Here is a 17,843-nt window from a genome sequence, read left to right as displayed (position 1 = left end):
CCGAGGCTGAAGATGTAATTCAGTGGAGGGAGGGCATCCCTGCTTTGTAAGAGGCCCAGGGTTGTATTAAATCAGGTATGGTGGTGCAGGATTGAATCTCAGCACTCAGGAGACCGAGGCAAAAGAACTGGAAATTTGGGGCCAGCCTCTGCCACCGAGCAAGCTGGAGGCCAATATGTCTATAGAAATAATCTCCCACCCCATGGTGTGTGTGTGTGTGTGTGTGTGTGTGTGTGTGTGTGTGAGCGTAGACAAGGTCTTGCTGTTTAGCCCAGGCTAGCTTCAAACTTCTGTCAGTCCAAAATTAAGGGCACATGAAAAGGCTAGGGAGGTCTTACCCAGAGTCTGGTGGAATTCTATTGATAGAATCAAATATTTTGTTAGACCTAACAATTGACTGTGAAAATTGCTTGCATAGAAACAATATTATTTTTTCAAAGAGTTATTTCAAATAAGATTGTTAAATAACAATTATAACAACTCTCTGAGAATCTTTTTTTTTTTTTTGAGAAAAGGTTTCTCTATGTAGCTTTGGAGTCTGTCCTGGAACTCGCTCTGTAGACCAGGCTGGCCTCAACCTCACAGAGATCCACCTACCTCTGCCAACCAAGTGCTGGGATTAAAGGCGTGCGTCACTACTGCCCGGCTCTCTCTGAGAATCTTAAAACAAGACTGTGGACATTGTTTATAGTCAAAACTTGTCTCAATTCCCTTGTAACCTGGTATTGTAAGGGTTCCTTCCATCCTGTGACTCAAGGTTTTATCTTGTCAACCTGTTGTCCTATCTAGAGTACCTCAGAAAACATTCTAGAGTCCCATTTACCAAAGGAAGCAAAGGGCAAAAGAAAGTCCTTAGTAGAAATACTGTAAACTAGGCAGGACGTGGTATGACGTGTCTTTAGTTCCAGGATTGGATAATGGAACTTTTTGAGCTGTCAGGTATACATACATAAATACATACATACATACATACGCTACACACCTGCGTATGTGCACGCACGCGTGCACACACCCACACCCACACCCCACCCCACACACCCGTATGTTTCTTTTCCTTTTTTCTTCTGTTTGTTTTCTTTCAAGACAGGGTTTCTGTGTGTAGCCCTGTCCCGGAACTTACTTTGTAGGTTAGGATGCCTTTGAACTCACAGAGATTCGCCTGCTTCTGCCTCTCTGATGCTGGGATTAAAGGTTTTTATAGTTTGCTTTTTTTATTAAAATATTTATTTATTATGTATACAATATTCTGTCTGCGTGTATGCCTGTAGGCCAGATGAGGGCACCAGACCCCATTACAGATGGTTGTGAGCCACCATGTGGTTGCCGGGAATTGAACTCAGGACCTTTGGAAGAGCAGGCAATGCTCTTAACCGCTGAGCCATCTCTCCAGCCCTATAGTTTGCTTTTTGAGATTGGAATTCTCTCTATATACTGGCTGACTTTGAATTTATAGATACTTCTGCCTCTGCCTCTCAGTGATGGGATTAAGGCATGAGCCACAACCACCTCTTGAGTTGGTCTATATATTGATTTCCTAGCTAGCAGAACTGCATCCTGAGACCCTGCACAGAGTTGGTCTACATATTGAGTTCCTTTATGTAGCCAGAGTCATATACTGTGACTTGGTCTTGGCAGTAATAGAACTATTTTTTAACAAATTTGCTTCCCTCTCTTAAATTTTGAAATGAGTTTTTTTTTTGCTTCCCTCTTTTAGATCTTGAAATGAGCTTTTTTTTATTTAAAATTTTATTATATGTGTGGTGTTTTGTCTGTATACAGGCATGTGTACCAGGTATGTGCAATGTCCACAAAGTCTAAAAGGGGACATCAGATTCTCTAAAACTGGAGTTACTGGGAGTTGAAAGTGCCGGGAATAGAACGAGGCTCCTGGAGGAGCAGCCAGCTCTTACTTAGCTTGAGCCATCTCTCTAGCCCCTTCCCCTTATAAAGAACTAGTGGTGTGAGGAAACAGATACAGGTATTTATTGATGCTTTCTATGCAGGATTAGGTGTTAAAAAAATAAATGCATAAAACAGACACATGGTTGTCCAGCTCCTCTGATGGGCATACTTTAGTGGGAGAGGCAGAAACCAAAACTTGAAATTGACCTAACGAGGGATTGGGATTTAGATTGAGGATTAGTGTTTGTCTCTAACTCCACCAGAAAAATCCAGAGTAAACTGGAAAGGTAGGAAAGTCAAGTTTGGATAGAAAGGAGGTGACACGCAATGATACTTCCTAGGTGATTATCACAGGATGAGTGGAGGAGCCCCGGAGGAAGGGTCATGCAGTTTGGAGCTCAGTGTTGTGTGACAAGGAGGGGCCAACAGAGGCTTAGATGATAGATGATAGATAGATAGATAGATAGATAGATAGATAGATAGATAGATAGATAGATAGACAGACAGACAGGCAGATAGATAGGTAGATGATAGATAAATAGATGGCAGATAGATAATATGTAGATAATGATAGATAATAGGTAGATGATAGATAGACAGACAGATAGACTGATAGACAGATGGATGATAGGTAGGTAGGTAGATATGCTTTCTATGACTGCGGTGAGAGGAAGGGGTTTTGTGCTGAGCATTTGAAGGGCTCTGCACAGAGAAGCATGGTGTTTGAATTGTGTTCCCAGGACCTGAGAGTTCAGTATGTGTTACAGTCGGTGTAGAGCTGAGAAGCAAGTGTGAAGCTTTCGGTGATGGATGCCACAGTCCTGGTGGATGTCACAGCCCGTGGCATGCTCTTGCCTGCTCGGTGGATGAGGCAAGGGTTTTGTTTTGCTTTGTTTTCCAAGTCTCCTGGGCTTTGTCTTCAAATCTGTAACCAAGGCAGAGTGAGAGCACTGTTGTCAGGTCGCCCCCAGGACCGAATAAGTGGATCCTGCTGACATTCTTGGAACAGGGTCTGGCACACAGCCGTCCCTAAGAGTACAGTGGCTGAGGGTGCCTGTCTCTTTACATGGCATTGAAATGAACCTGGGCCTCCTGCAGAACCATGGCACAGGCTGTCATGGAGGTCTGAAGGAGCCTTGGTCTTCTCAGTTTTAAGGGGCAGCGTGCACACGTGTTAGGGTGCTGAGGGCTGGAAGCTGGTTTCTGTGTGTTCTCTGGCCTCACCCTTTCCCCTTGCCTCCTGCATAATTACCTGTTCCCTCGCCTGTTTTCCCACAGCATTCCAACTCTGTGGCGGTATTTTCCCACTGTGTTTTACGGTGTGTGCTTCTTGTTGGAAACCAAGTCCCTCGGGGTGTTCAGGACTGTGTGGTTAGTCATGGCACATCCCAGGGCCGGGAGAAAGCCTCTAGTGCTGGCACATTCTGGGCTCTTGATAAATGTTTGTTGAATTTATTTGGAAGGTTTGCCAGGGAGTTGCCCTAACTTATAATTCAGGAGAAAGGTCCTCCTGAGGGAGAAGTCTGGGCCTGTTGCTAGGGGAGGGTGTTTTCACTCCTTCATGCCGCAAGTATTTATGGTGCCTACTGCACATGGCGTTGTGGGGGATACCGCGATGATTCAGACTCGCACTCTGCCCTGGGTTGTGTTGACTCTGATCGTCTTAATTATGGGTATACTGGAAGCAGTAAGTGGTTGCTGATAGGCATGATGAGAAACGCACCGTGAAGTGGCTTCTTTGCATCCCAGGCTCTGTTTGGAAGTGTGACTCCTTTGATCAAGGAATCTTGGAGTTTGTTTTTTTTTTTTTTTTCCCACCACGTCTCATTGCTCAGGTTTCATTTTTATACTGTGACGGAATCTGTCTGGTCAGTCAGTCGCACAGGGCTGACGTCCATGCCGAATGTGCCGGTTGGATTTTAATCCCGAGTAGATACGACTCCATCTGTGCGAGGTGTCGGGCTATGCCCCTTGGCCTTAGCTAAAATAGTTCCATGAGTTCTAGCAAAATTTCCTGGGATTTTCTTCATAGTCTGTGTTGGGTGTTACCGTTGATTAGAGGCGCCTAGCTTTGCAGCTCTATTATAGCTGTGTTTTGAATCTACTGGCTGGCTCGTCTTTGTGTTTCTCCCTATAATTTCCTGGCACCTTCGAACACCCTCCCCCCTTAGCTAGAGAAGGCCAGCATGCTCTGTTTGCCTATAAAGTTGCTCAGATGAGTCCTATAAATCAGGAAACTTGCCCCGTTTTAGCCAAGGAGTGTTCTCCTGGCGTGTTCGCCTCAGGCCTTCCAACTCTATTGGTCTTAGGACTCCTGAGGCTGCTAAATTCTTCTACCCTGGAGTCCTGTGCATTGCCCCTGCCACTGTGAGCACATGGGCAAGGGCTGGTCCACCAAAGCCCTGGGTAAATATGCGTGGATTAGAGGAGCCGATAAGCATGAAGTATGAGGGATGGAAGGGAGTTTTAAACTGCCCCTTTCTAAGGAGGGTAGTTAAGAGTTCTTTGTGACAGCTGGGCAATGGTGGTGCACGCTTTTAATCCCAGGCAGAGGCAGGTGGATCTCTGTGAGTTCAAGGCCAGCCTGGTTTACAAGAGCTAGCTCCAGGACAGGCTCCAAAGCTACCATAAGAAAATAAATAAATAAATAAATAAATAAATAAATAAATAAATAAATAAATAAGTTCTTTGTGAAACTTTTATTTGGGAACTTTTAAAATATCCTGCGAGAGTAACTGAAGTGTCAATTAAATGTAGAAGGGTCCAGATGGGCATGGAAACCTCGCGTACCTTGTCCACTAGACTGGCGAACACTGGGAGTTTGACAACGTGTATTGTTGCTAAGACTGGAGGTGTTCGGTGCTGTGTCTGGTGGGAGGCAGGATCGTCCATACATCTGGTCTTTGTTCTGTTTCTGGGCACCAACTCCTAAAATCCTTGGTGTCTTCAGAGTGACCATTGTCCTATGTTATGTTGGCTGATAGAGGCAGTCACCCAAACACCAAGGGCGGGTTAAATTCAGCCTCACCTACGCAAATAAATCGCAAGTAATAAGAAGATATGGGTTATAAGGAAGTTTGAGACCTACTACCTCTGTAATAAAAGGATTCCAAACCCACCAGTTAATTAGAAAACCAGGCAGTTCATGCTGTGAATAGAAACCTATTAAGTAATAGCTTATAATTGTTAATCGGTATTAAGACATTTTTGAATGAGGCGATAGTATTTTGTTTATGTTGTTTGAAGTGTCTGCCTTTATCTATTTAGACCTGGAAAATGATAGTCCTTGAATTCCCGCGGATGAAATAGAACGGAAGAGGCTCAGCACCTGCTATTTCAGCACCTGCTAGTTCAGCACCTGCTAGTTCCCTCGACCTGGTTGCAGCTATTCCACTGGCAGCCCCTCTTTCCTCCCTAGAATCTGCAGTGTGCAGGTGCCCGTGTGCTTGCAGATGGGTGCCCCATGTGCTTGCAGATGGGTGCCCCGTGTGCTTGTGGGGCAGGAACGCTGGCTCTGTTCCCGGCCATTTCCTGGCTCAGAAGTAGGACCTTGAGTCATGGGGGGTCTGCCCTGTACTTGACAGTCAAGGATTTAGGGTTGAGAATGAGTCGGCCCCTTGTGTGGAAGCCCCAGTTCTTCAGTAGGTGCCGGCTACTGGCTTAGCCCGGCCTGAAGCCTCAGAGCTTGTTTGAGGCCGTCAGATACCTGCAGGAGGATCTAGCCAAAGGTCGTCCATTAGCTAGCTGCATTAGACAGAAAAGTTAAGAACAGTCAGGGCATGGGAATCATTGCTCCGAAACTGCACACCACAGGGGAACTACAGGGTCTCTCGGACCCCTGAGGTCTCCCCAAAGCAGATTCTGATTGCAGCCTTGGGCTCTGAGGCTGAGTGAGAGGGTAAAGAAAAGGAATCTCTTGTCAGTCGTGTCTTGGGTAACATGTTCTTGCTGTCCTCAGTCCATGTTTATCTGAAAAAACTGGGGCTTAAGTCTTGTGGGTGAGCAAGGTGAAGCTGTCCAAAAGGGTGTGTCCCCAGAAACTTGGTAAAACTCCCAAAATAAAGGCATGAGTTATAGAATTGGAAAGGTTCCCACTGACCTATTTTGTTTGTTTTTGTTTTTATGTTGTTTGTTTGAGACAAGGGCTCATAAACCCCAGACTAATCTAAAACTCCTGGTGTGGCTGAGGCGGACTTGGAGCTGATTCTCATGCCTCTGCTGCCCAGCGTGTTTCCCCTGTGTTGACTTAGGTGTGCATGTGGAACACTGGTACTGCACCCTGGCTCTCTGCAGCTGTGCAGGTGCTTAGCTGTGCGTGTAGGGTGCTGTTAGTTGGCACTGTCTTAGCCAGCGGTGCTCAACCTTCCTACTGCTGAGACCCTGTAATAGTTCCTCATAGAGGTATTTTTGCTAATTTACGACTGTAATTTTGCTTCTGTTATGAATCACAATGTAAGTGTCTGTGTTTTCCAAAGGTCTTCGGTGACCCCTGTGAAAGGGCCATTGCTCCTCCCCTAAAGGGGTCAATAGCCACAGGTTGAGAACTACTGGTAGCCTATTTTGAATTTCTTTAACCATCCATATCTTTTGGTCTCCGTTCTCTATGAAACATCAGGTAAAGGAAATAGTATAGAGCCTAGTTTACTTTAAATAGCTTTTCCCATCCTTATCCTTAGTCACTGGAAAACAGTAGGCAATTCTAGACACTGAATTTCCTTCCTTCCTTCCTTCCTTCCTTCCTTCCTTCCTTCCTTTCTTCCTTCTTTCCTTTCTTTTCCATGACAGGGTTTCTCTGTGTATTTCTAGCTGTCCTGGAACTCACTCTGTAGACCAGGCTGACCTCCAACTCACAGAGCTCTTCCTGTCTCTGCCTCCTTGAGTGCTGGGATTAAAGGCATGTACCACTACCACTTGGTTCTTTTTTCTTTTTTAAGATCAAATATATATATGAGTGTTTTATATGAATGTATACCTTATACTAGAAGAGGGAAGGCATCAGATCCACTATAAATGGTTGTAAACCACCCATGTGGTTCTGGGAATTGAACTCAGGACCTCTGGAAGAGAAACCAGTGCTCTCAACCTCTGAGCCAACTCTTCAGCCTGGCACTGAATTTCTTTTAAACCCCAAATATTTCTAGAGAAAACGTAACCAGCTCAAAAGTAATTCCATGCAGATGTAGTGCCAGATAGCAGGAAAGCTGTTTTTCTAAAGATCAGGGACTATTTCCTCAATGTAATAAGCTTTTTTTGTGTGTATGTATGTTAGTGTGGCTGTGCATGTCCGTCGTGTGTGTGTCTGTCTGTGTGTTTGTCTCTGTGTTCATTTTTTCAGTCTCATGTAGCCCAGGCTGGCTTCAAACAGGCCAGGGCTACCTTGATCTTGAAAATCTCCAGCTTCCATAGTGCTGGGGTTTACATAGTCAACTCCCTGCTCAGCTAACAATAGCATTATTAACATTTTTGTAATTAGCATCATGCACGTATATGATGTGTGTATATGTGTGAGTTGAGATTAGAGTCCGTTCTCTCTACTGTGTGGGTTCCTGGTGGTCAGACTTGACAGCAAGCACCTTCGCCCGTTGAGCTAGCTCAGCCATAGCTTACTTAGAGAGACTTGTGGAGCACTGCCATTCTGAGGCTGGACCCTGGTGACAGACTGTCGTGCACTGTGGAGTCTGAGGCTGGACCCTGATGACAGACTGGAGCACTGTGGAGTCTGAGGCTGGACCCTGATGACAGACTGTGGAACACTGTGGAGTCTGAGGCTGGACCCTGGTGACAGACTGTGGAGCACTGTGGAGTCTGAGGCTGGACCCTGATGACAGACTGTGGAGCACTGCCGTTCTGAGGCTGGACCCTGATGACAGACTGTGGAGCACTGCCGTTCTGAGGCTGGACTCTGGTGACAGACTGTGGAACACTGTGGAGTCTAAGGCTGGACCCTGGTGACAGACTGGGGAGCACTGTGGAGTCTGAGGCTGGACCCTGATGACAGACTGTAGTGTGCTTTGGAGTCTGAGGCTGGACTCTGTGGTGCCAGGGCTTTTATCTCTATCCCGAACCTTACCAGAGGCATGACTCTGTGAAAGCTGGCCATCTTAGGAGGTTCGTTTTCCTTATCTGTGTTCAGCAAGGGTGGTGACACTGGGGCTGAGGGAGGCCTGTGGCAGGAATTAACTTAGTCCTATTGAAACATGGAAACAGGGCTGCTCAATAATAAGTTACATTTCTTAACTATAAATCGTTCCCAGCACTGCTGTTGACCTTGGACTCTGGTCTAAAGACCCCAGGGGCTCTCATCCTCATGCCTGGAAGAAAGGGACGTTTAGGTGAATTTTCAGGGGGCAACCCCTTAAATTAAGCATCTCCCAGCATTTCCAGCATGAGGCTAGCCCTAGTTTTGGGGTGTTCCTGCTTTATGAAGATGCTAACAAGCTTGTCAACAGGGAGAAGTTCCAGCTGTGAGTTCACCTTGTCGGAGTTCTAGTTGGATTAGCAGGGGAACTCAAAATCTAGTCTGACTATGACAACCTCAGTCTCTATTGCTGGAGCTTCCTCTCTCCTTTCCCCCTTCCTTGTTATGTGTCTGGGAAATGAGTACCCCCAAACCACCAACCTCCCTTGCCCTTGCCCCACTCCCCGCCCTGGAACTTCCTTAAATAGATCTTAGAACATAGGCTTTGAAATAATTTTAGCTCAGTAAACTATAGATTTTTTTTTTAAAAAATGCTATTAAATTATTTTTATTTGTTTTTGTGTGTCTGTGTGTAAGGATGCCCAAAGAGCCTAGAAAGAAGGTGTCAGATCCTGGAGCTAGCTAGACAGGTGGTTCTGAGTCATTCTATGAGAATTAGGGAAATGGAACTCAGGTCTTTTGCAAGAGCAGCAGACACCCTTACCCGGGCCAACTACTGCTCTTGGAAATCTTTAATAATAACTGACTTTATTTAACTTTCTGTCCCTATAACCGTCCTATTTTCAAGATGTTTGGAATTTAGCCAGAAGGTGGAATTCCCGGTAATCTTCCAGTACGACCGAGGAGGAAACAATTCTAATCTCCCCTGTTACACAGAGAGCTGGAGGCCAGCCTGTGATACTTGACACCGGTTGACCACCACCCCCAATTAAGAAAATCATAGAACATGCCAGTAGTTGATGTGTGTCGGAGGTCAGGTCTTGAGTGCCGACGATTGTGTGTGTAATTTCTCCCCCTCCCTCAAGGCAAAAACATCCCCAAGAGACTTGAAAATAATCCTATTTTCCAATCCTTGAGTCCTCCCCCTTGTTTTCTTGTGTCTTCAGGGAAATTTTGGGGTAGTTTGAGACTAGGAAAAAGCTGCTAAGGAACCGATGACTGTTGGCTGACTGGAGTAATATGGGTTGCTTTGATTTGCATTTCTCTCTCTTTCTCTGAGACACGGTCTCCTGGCATACCCCAGGCTGACCTACTTTTAACTCTCCCTGCGGCAGCCTCCTGAGTGGCCCGTGGTCACTTACCTTTGAGAGTTTACAGAACGCTATGTGCTGTATAACAGGACACGTCTCAGATCTCAATGGCCGTTTGAATTACCTGAGAATTTTGTCAGAATGCATTGTCTGACTTCAGAGGGAACTGAAGACTACCTGTCAAACCAGCAGCCAGCCGTAAGGGATCAGGGGTGTCAACGGAGCAGCGGATTGCTTTCAGTGACTCGCTCTCAGAATGGAGATTCTCAAGCTTGGAGGTAGATTAAGTCACCTGAGGACCTGACTCATAGCCCACTCTCAGTCATTGACCGGGGCGTGGCTGGATGGTCAGGACGTAGAAACTCTCACCTGCAGACAGCTGTGAACCACTGTCCTGTCAGGAAGTACCTGCCTTCAAAATGAGGATCTGAGAGCTGGAGAAATATGGGTCATTGGCTAAGGGCGCGTACTACCTCTTGCAGAATACCTCTGTTTTGTTCTTGGCGTCCATGTTAGTCAGTTCACAACCACTTGTAACTTCAGCTTCAGGGAATCTGTTACCATCCGTTAGCCTCCAAGGGCACTGAACTCATGCATGCAAACTTTAGGGCACGCATGCACGCGTGTGCGCACACACACACACACATACACTAGAATAAATCAAAGTGGCAATGTGTCTTTTTAGTATTGCTTAATTTTTCCTTCTGCATTGGACCCAGGCTTTGAAGACATTTCCTTCCTAAGCATTGTCTTGTATTTAAACAGTGTTCTTGCTCTCCACTAAGCTCCATGGCACTGCCAGCCACACTTGCCTGCCAGTGTGTGCACGAGCAATGATAGCACCTATGAGCACCAGCTCCAAAGGAGTCCAAAGCAGTTCTTCCCAGCTTTCCCGGCAGGTACGTGGACGGTTCCTCTTTGAAATTGGGGAGAGCTCCCCAACCCTGGCTAGCTTCCTCCATCAGGAAGTGTGTAAACACTTGAGGTGTGTAAACACCCGTGGTGTGTAAATGTCAGGTTGTGTCGCCCTGGAGACACCCTTCAGCCTCACCTGAAGCTCCCAAGGGTACAGGGACATCCAGCAGCGCAGCCACACCAGTGTCTTACCCCGTTATCTAATCTCCAGATTACCATTGTCTTTCTACCCCAGGGAGCAGACTTTCCCTTATCCCTTCATCTGTGTGGGCTGGGAGCTTGTGTTAGGTAGAGGGGCCTGGAGCAGGGACTCTCGGCTGCCTTCTGAGAAGAGCTAGTTTGAAGGGTTTTGTGTGATGGTAGTGGGGCCTACATCTGTAGAAGAGGCGAGTGAGGACGCATCAAAAAGAATACTGCAGCCGGGCGGTGGTGGCGCACGCCTTTAGTTCCAGCACTGAAGGCAGAGGCAGGCGAACTCTTAAGGACAGCCTGGTGTACAGAGTGATTTTCAGAACAGCCCAGGCTGTCATTGGATTCAGCCCCAAGCACTGTGTAAGCAAACAAGAAAAGAAACACACTCCCCATATCGATTTTGTATAGTTTCCGCTGTTCCTGTTGATAAAATATTCTGATTAGAACTATTTAAGGGAGAAAGGAGCTTCTTTTTTTAAGATTTATTTTCATTTCACATGCATAGGTATTTTGCCTGCCTGTTTGTCTGCACCACCTTCATCCCTTATACCCTCAGGGGCCAGAAGAGGGTGTCAGGCAACTTCTGACAATTCCAGACAGTTGTTAGCCCCCATGTGGGTGCTGGGTATTGAGTCCTGGTCCCTTGGCAGAGCAGCCAGTGTTCTTAAGCACCGCATCTTGCAGCCCTGGAGAGAATGGGCTTCTTCGGGCTCATGGTTGAAGGGTGCATTCACCACAGTGTGAACGGGTAGCAGGAGCCGGAAGCAGCTGGTCACACCACAGTTCGCTTTCTCATGCCCAGTCCAGGATCCCAGTCAGGAAAAGCACCATCCACAGTGTGTGGTCTTCCCACCTCAGTTGGGTCCAGGCACTCCCAGAGGCCCTTTCCCAGGCGGCTCCAGATCCCGTCAAATTGACCTCCCAACCCCAGGCCTGTGCTTTCCTTGTCCTAAAAGGTATCTGGTGGTTGATCAATGTCTGTTGGAGCAGTAAGGGACAAAGGGAAGGGACAAAGAGGAAAGGAAGTCCTTGTGTTGTGGGCCATTCCAACTAACCCTCGCCTGGTTGCCCGGTTGAACCCGAAGCGCTTAGGGATCTTTCCAGCGTTGGCTGATTTCTCTGCTGGCTCTTTTCTCCCCCTCGTCTTCATCTGTCTCTGTAAAGGTTTCGTCTCCCGCATTGTGCCTACTTGCTCTTGTCTTACTTATGTGAAAACACAGGAAGCCCAAACTTCTTTTAGTGGTGACTGTTAAGAAAAACACAGGACCTGGCAATGTTTAGTTTCTTGGTTTTCAGTTTCTCCATGATCCGCTAGTGGGAAACACCCCCTGATTTCTCTGCCTCCTACTGAGTTGTCCAGAGTGGAAGTGATGAATTGACATCCCCTGCTTCTTTCCTTGTCTCCTTTCTGGTTGAGAATGCGTGGGCTTCTTCTGTGGGGAAGCTGCTCTTTGGAAACCCAAGGCACAGCTATGGTAATGTGGTCTGCGCATCTGTCATGGGGACTTGACACGTGTCTATTTTTTGTGGCAATTTCTGTGATTTTACAATCCTTTCTGCCCGCACACCCAGGATTTAGACTCAGACTCCAGAGAAGGGAGTCTTTTCAGTTCGCTATCACTGTAGTTAATTTATGTGACTGTTACTGTCGTCGTGGTGTGCCACAGTGCTTTGAGGAAGCTAGACTGTGGAGCCCTCCCTCTTACCCTTTCCTTTATTCAGGCAGTTGGACTCAACAGTGCCAGAGCAAAGACACTTTGCAGAGCTGTCTCCAGAAGAATTTACAGAAGATTCCAGGTAGTTATTATCTACTGCTAGTATTGTGAGGTACCCACCAGAAAAGACTACTCAGACGTGGGTTGAATTAAGGCAATTTTGACGACACTTGGATGTTCAGGATCCCAGTGTAGGCCGGGACCTTTCTCAGGGTGAACTTTTAAGCACAAAAGCTATCTCCTGGGTTGACATACTTCAGTTAACAAGAACAGTTAGCCAGAAACAGAACTACAGAGGCTAAAAAGGAAGGTTAGAGATTTTCCCAGAACTATGGTTTTCGTTTCCTTTTCTGTCAGCGGTGCTGTGTGCTGTCTACATGCTGAGTTTTACAGCCTGAACTGTACGTTCACCATGGAGTCGGCTGTGCTAAGGTCTGGGGCCTGTGACACTACCACCTTTCAGAGGTGGCACACATCCCTTACCTCTATTTTTTTTTTTTTTTTTAGAGACAGGGTGTCTTCCCTCTCTTTAAGGGATGGACAGACTGATAGACATAGGGTGGTTGATAGATTCCCCTGCCCTGTCTATCATAAAGAAGGCCTGAGAAACTAACTCCCCTGCAGTGTGAACGTCATACTTCAGTGAAAAAACTAATGAATCAATATGGAGTTTTCTTCATAGGAGTGCACCAATGCTGATTTCTCAAAGGGCTTATGTGGGGAGTCCTTTGTAACCCTTTCATATACATAAATAGCTTTATTGCATTAATTTAGGCCTTGGACTCACAGAGATCTGCCTGCCTCTGTCTCCAGAGTGTGTGTGGGGGGGTTAAAGGGTGTGCTCCCAACTAGGTTTTGATGTCTCATGCCTTTAATCCCAGCACTCAGGAGGCAGGGGCAGGTGGATGGATCTCTGTGAGTTTGAAGCCTGCCTGGTCTACAAGAGCTAGTTCCAGGACAGGCTTCAAAGCTACAGAGAAACCCTGTCTCGAAAAACCACCACCAACAACAACAACGACAAAAAGAAAGAAAAAAAGAAAGTAAAAGAAAGGCATGTTTATGGTGGCACAGTCTGTTATCTCTGAAGTTGTTGAGGTCAAAGTCACCCTGGACCACATAGGGAGAACTTGTTTAAAAACTGTGTAGGCAGGGCATGGTGGCACAGGCCTTTAATCCCAGCACTCTGTGTTGTCAGCCTGGTCTACATAATGCATTCCGGTGTATTCCAGAGCTACATAAAAGAGAGACCCTGTCTAAAACCAAACCAACCAACCAGACAAACAAATAAAAAACCACCACCAAGTAAGTAAATAGTAAAGATAAGCTATGTTTGTAGGTCTTACAAATGGAGTAACGGGATACAAGGACAAGTGAAGTGCAAGGCAGAGCTGAAGAGAGGAAATTTTGGTTTGAGTTCCTCTTCTAGAATGGTGTGCACTTCTGAGCTCTCCTTCTCTCCAGTCTGCGAGATCAGATTAGTCTCAGAGGAAGCATGAGCAGCAGCTGGTTGTCCCTCCTTTCCCCTCCTCCAGAATGCCCGGGAGGCAAGGCGTGAGGGCTGCCACAGGCCTGCTACCTGGAAGTGTCTGATAAGGAGCCCTCCAGGAATACTTGTTGCTCCCAGACTGAGACTCAGCCGCCCTCTGCAGAGATTGGTTCCTTGGAAGTGGTACAGTTCTTAATCCTGGAGCAAGAACCGTTGAAGATCGATTTGGGATGGATTAGAGGCTTGCTTTTCTCCATCCACCGGAGAGGGCAAGTGGGAACGAGAGTGAGCGAGAAGAGTTTGTAACAGAGAAGGCATTTGGGGTTAGGAGGAGGGGCATTGGGAAATAGATTTCTTTAAACCCTACTTTGCCTGTCACACAAGTACTCCCCAAGTCATGCCAGTTTGCAGGTCTAGTGAAAGAGCTGAGGGGTGTGTGGAGCCAGGGCTGTTTCCCCTGTGTCTCAGGCCTGCAGGGAAGGCATCTTTAACCCCCTCCACTTGCCTCTCCTCCCTTTTCCTCTGTCTGTTTTAATTTTTTTTTTTTTTTTGAAACTGGAACACTTCTTTTGGCACAGTGATTTTTGACCACATCCTCTTCAACAACAACACACTGAAGTGAAGTGGTATTTCTTGGAGAGTTGGCTTTTATCTGGGCTTATAATACTCACATGACTGTTGTGCTATAAATGCATACATTGAAGTATTTTAGAGAGATGGATAAGGCAGCTTGCTATATATATATATATATATATACATGAATGCATACATATGTACATATATATTATGCTGGGTGTGCTGGTACAGTTCCAGAGTCCCAACACTGTGGAGACAGAGGCAAGAAGATTTGAAGTTCCATGCCAGCCTGGTCTACATAGCAAGTATGTTGGAATGTTTTAAATATACATCTAAAAACCTATTTGTGTGCTTTATCAAATAAACATGGATTATTCCAGTGGCTCTGAATTCCCTCTCTCTCCTCCTCTCCCTTCCCTCCATCCTTCCTCTTACCTCTCCTCTCCCCTTGTTTCCCTCTACCTGTTCTAGCTTTGTGGGGTCTCCTGTGGTCTAGGACCCTCTGTCTGGATACATTGTTCAGTATCCTCCTGTTTCAGTGGGTGATGGCTTACCTGCTTTTCATTTTTGGACTAATTCAGTTGAGTTGTTGATTATATTTAAGATACAGCTGGCTGGGGCTACACCCAGACGGCTTGCCTGACACCTACAAGCCCTGGGCTTGATGACGGATGCATCTACTGTGTGCACTCGTGTAAGAGTTATTTTCAAAGCTCATTAATTTAAAGAGCTAATGAAAAGGTCCTCCTGGCACTCAGGAGGCACAGTGATTGCCCCACTCACCTTGTAAAGTTTGCCCTCTTTGCTAACTTGAGCACCCTGGGCCCCGTGGGAGTAATGGATTCAGGAAATGCAGAAATAGAAAGTTGTTCTTTTGTTGGGCGGGTGATGCACTTTGCTGCCCCAAAGTAGCTTTCTATCATTAAGAGAAACTCTACTGGATAATAAAACAACTCTACATTTTAAATTTTTAGTGAGTCAATTATTAACTAGGGCAGAATCTTATACGTAGTTGTGGCTGGCTTGGAATTTGCTATGTAGACCAGGCTGGCCTCTAAGTGATCCACCTGCCTCTGTCTCCGAGTGCTGGAACTAGAGATGTGCTCCATTCATGCCAGCTGGACTTCAGCAGTCTTGATTTTTCTCAGGTGTTTCCAAGATGAATCCCAGAGAAACTGTGAGCTGCTTCATGGCATACCAGAGGTTGTCATCTTGGGTCTAACTTCATCAGAAAACCGTAGAATTCTGTGTTCTCAAAGCCTCGCGAGTGGGTTTTGTTCACACTTTGATTTCCTAGTTAGACCCTGGGTCCCATACAAGGGTGGTTTTTAAAGCAGTGGGCAATAACGTGCACACAACCTTCATTCACTGGAGTGACTTCTCCTGGACTTCTAGCTCATTTAAATCTGTTACCACTAGTGAGACCCACTTCCACTTTAGATGATTCTAATTTACATTGTAAACCACTCAGAATCCAGAGACTATCAGGTCTACTTTTAAATCCTATTTCCTCTTCTCTGGGGAAATATTTGCTGTAATTTTTTTGTTGCCATATTTAAGCTGTCTCACTTGAGAAGAGTGCCGTCACTTGTTTATTTTGTGGTGTGGGGATCAAGCACAGGGTCACTTTTGCACGTTGGGAAAAGTTCTGCTAAGCCACATACCCAACCTGAAGAGAAATTTGTTTTAATGGAGTCTCACTATGTAACTCTGGCTGGCCTGGAACAGGCTGCTCTGCCTGCTGAGTACTGGATTAAAAGTGCATGCCACTGGTCCAACCTAGACTGTCCCTCCCACATCTGGCTACATTTTTACTCTTTTTTTTTTTTTTTTTTAACAAACCCATACAAGATAAAACAGGAGTATGACCCGTGTAGACAGGAAGGTATTTAAATGCTGGTTTTCAGCAAACAGACCTTGCTTTTAATTTTAATACTAATGACATTTATAGCCTGTTCCAAATGGGGATTTTTGAATAAATGATAGTTTCTCTAGTTTTATGCTTGAGATTATTTTGTTTACAGAATAAGTGACCACAGTTGGCATGTAAGTCCCTTATAAAATGGCTCAGCACTTGCATATAACGTATGCACATTTCCTGATTTACACAGAGAAGGGTATGTCTGTGTGGATCTTTATTTTATGAGCTGTCTCTGTGTAGTCCAAGTGAGCCTTGAAATTTTGATCCTCCTGTCTCAGCCTCCAAAGTAGCCGAGCTTCTTTGTGTGGACCACTGCATTCTGGGGAAGTTATTCCCTAACATCTTTCTTAGGCTTTCAAGAGGATAGCTCACCTGTTCATGTATGATTGTTCTCTAAATGTTTTATTGCTTTTTAAAAAATGTGTATGGGAGTTTTGCCTGTACCTACGTTTGTGTACCATGTGTGTCTGATGCCTGCAGAGGCCAGAAGAGAGCTTTGGATCCCTTGGGACTGGACTTACAGTTAAGAACTAGGATGTGATGCTGGAAACTGAACATGGGTTCTCTGGAAGAGCAGCTGAGCCATCCTCCAGCCCCTCATGCATGATCTTGTACCATCATGCATTGCCATTTTGGGCCTATGGCTCCCTAAGTCATGCAGGTCTCTTGAATCATTCACTACGCCATGATGTATCAGTCAATAACACCTTTTGAGTATGGGAAACGGTCTCGCTTACGGTGGCATTATGTAGAGTTTCCCCAAATGCTTGGAAATGTAAACCTTATCTTTTGCAATGAACGCCTGCAGTTGTTTCCCTCAGAGACAAACTTACCAGGTGCCTCTCAGAAGTCTGAATTGTTCTTTCAAGGAAACACGGCAGTCCATGTTCAGGGTGCAGCTAGCTCACCTGCACAAGTGCTCATCTAGCCTGTCCTCCCCGGCTCAGAATAGTGCTTCTTGTGTGTGCACTTTCTATTTGTCACAAAGAAAGAGAACTGTGCCCTGACTCACTGCTTCAGACTGCCTCCTCAGATCTGAGCTCCTGGCTCTCTGTCTTACCAAGTCCTCTCTCCTCCCAGCCAGATCACTCCTGTCTCCAACTCCCTAGTGCTGGGATTAAAGGCGTGTGAGCCCAAGAGCTGGGATCACCTTCACGTGAGCTGTTTCTCCTAGGTGGTACCTCGGGTAGCCTAGGGTGGCCTTGAACTAAGAGGTGTCTGCCTCTGGCGTCCTGAGATTAAAGGTGTGTGCCACCACTCCCTGGCCTCTAGTGACTTAGCTCTGCAGTCTGCCAGCATTGTCTTGTGTTGTTCTGAAAGTCAGAACCTGACCTCTGAGAGTGGACTCCCGGGAGCCTTTTAGTCTTTAGGAACTGGGCAGTCAGTGACCTGGCAATATACCTCGCCGAGTCCCCGACGAACCCGGAGCGCACCGTGTAGGAAGGGCCGTTCAATATTGCTCTAAGGATTTCCCGGGCCCGCAGCAAGCTGGTCCTGGGCGTAGCCGAAGTCCTTTTCCTGCCTCTCTGCCCATCATAGTTCTTAATCGCTTCCCAGGCAAGGCTTGGTGGTGCCTTTTCTGATGTCAGAGTTGGACGCAATTTCGATTGTACTTTCGTGCGTTTATTGACTCGTTTTGCATCATGGTTTTTGTTTTGGGAGGGAAGCAATTCTTTTTAATTTACTA

General features: G+C 46.2%; 1 protein-coding gene across 2 annotated transcripts in view; it reads left to right on the top strand.

Annotated features, from left to right (window-relative positions):
• Positions 1 to 17,843, top strand: part of Aff1 (AF4/FMR2 family member 1) — a 160,674-nt gene that overhangs the window by 41,927 nt on the left and 100,904 nt on the right. The gene's annotated exons all lie outside the window — the stretch shown is intronic.

This window comes from Arvicola amphibius, chromosome 1 (genome assembly GCF_903992535.2).
Source record: "Arvicola amphibius chromosome 1, mArvAmp1.2, whole genome shotgun sequence".
Lineage (NCBI taxonomy): Eukaryota > Metazoa > Chordata > Mammalia > Rodentia > Cricetidae > Arvicola > Arvicola amphibius.
The sequence above is the reverse complement of the archived record's forward strand: the minus strand, read 5'-3'. Positions and strand labels throughout refer to the sequence as shown.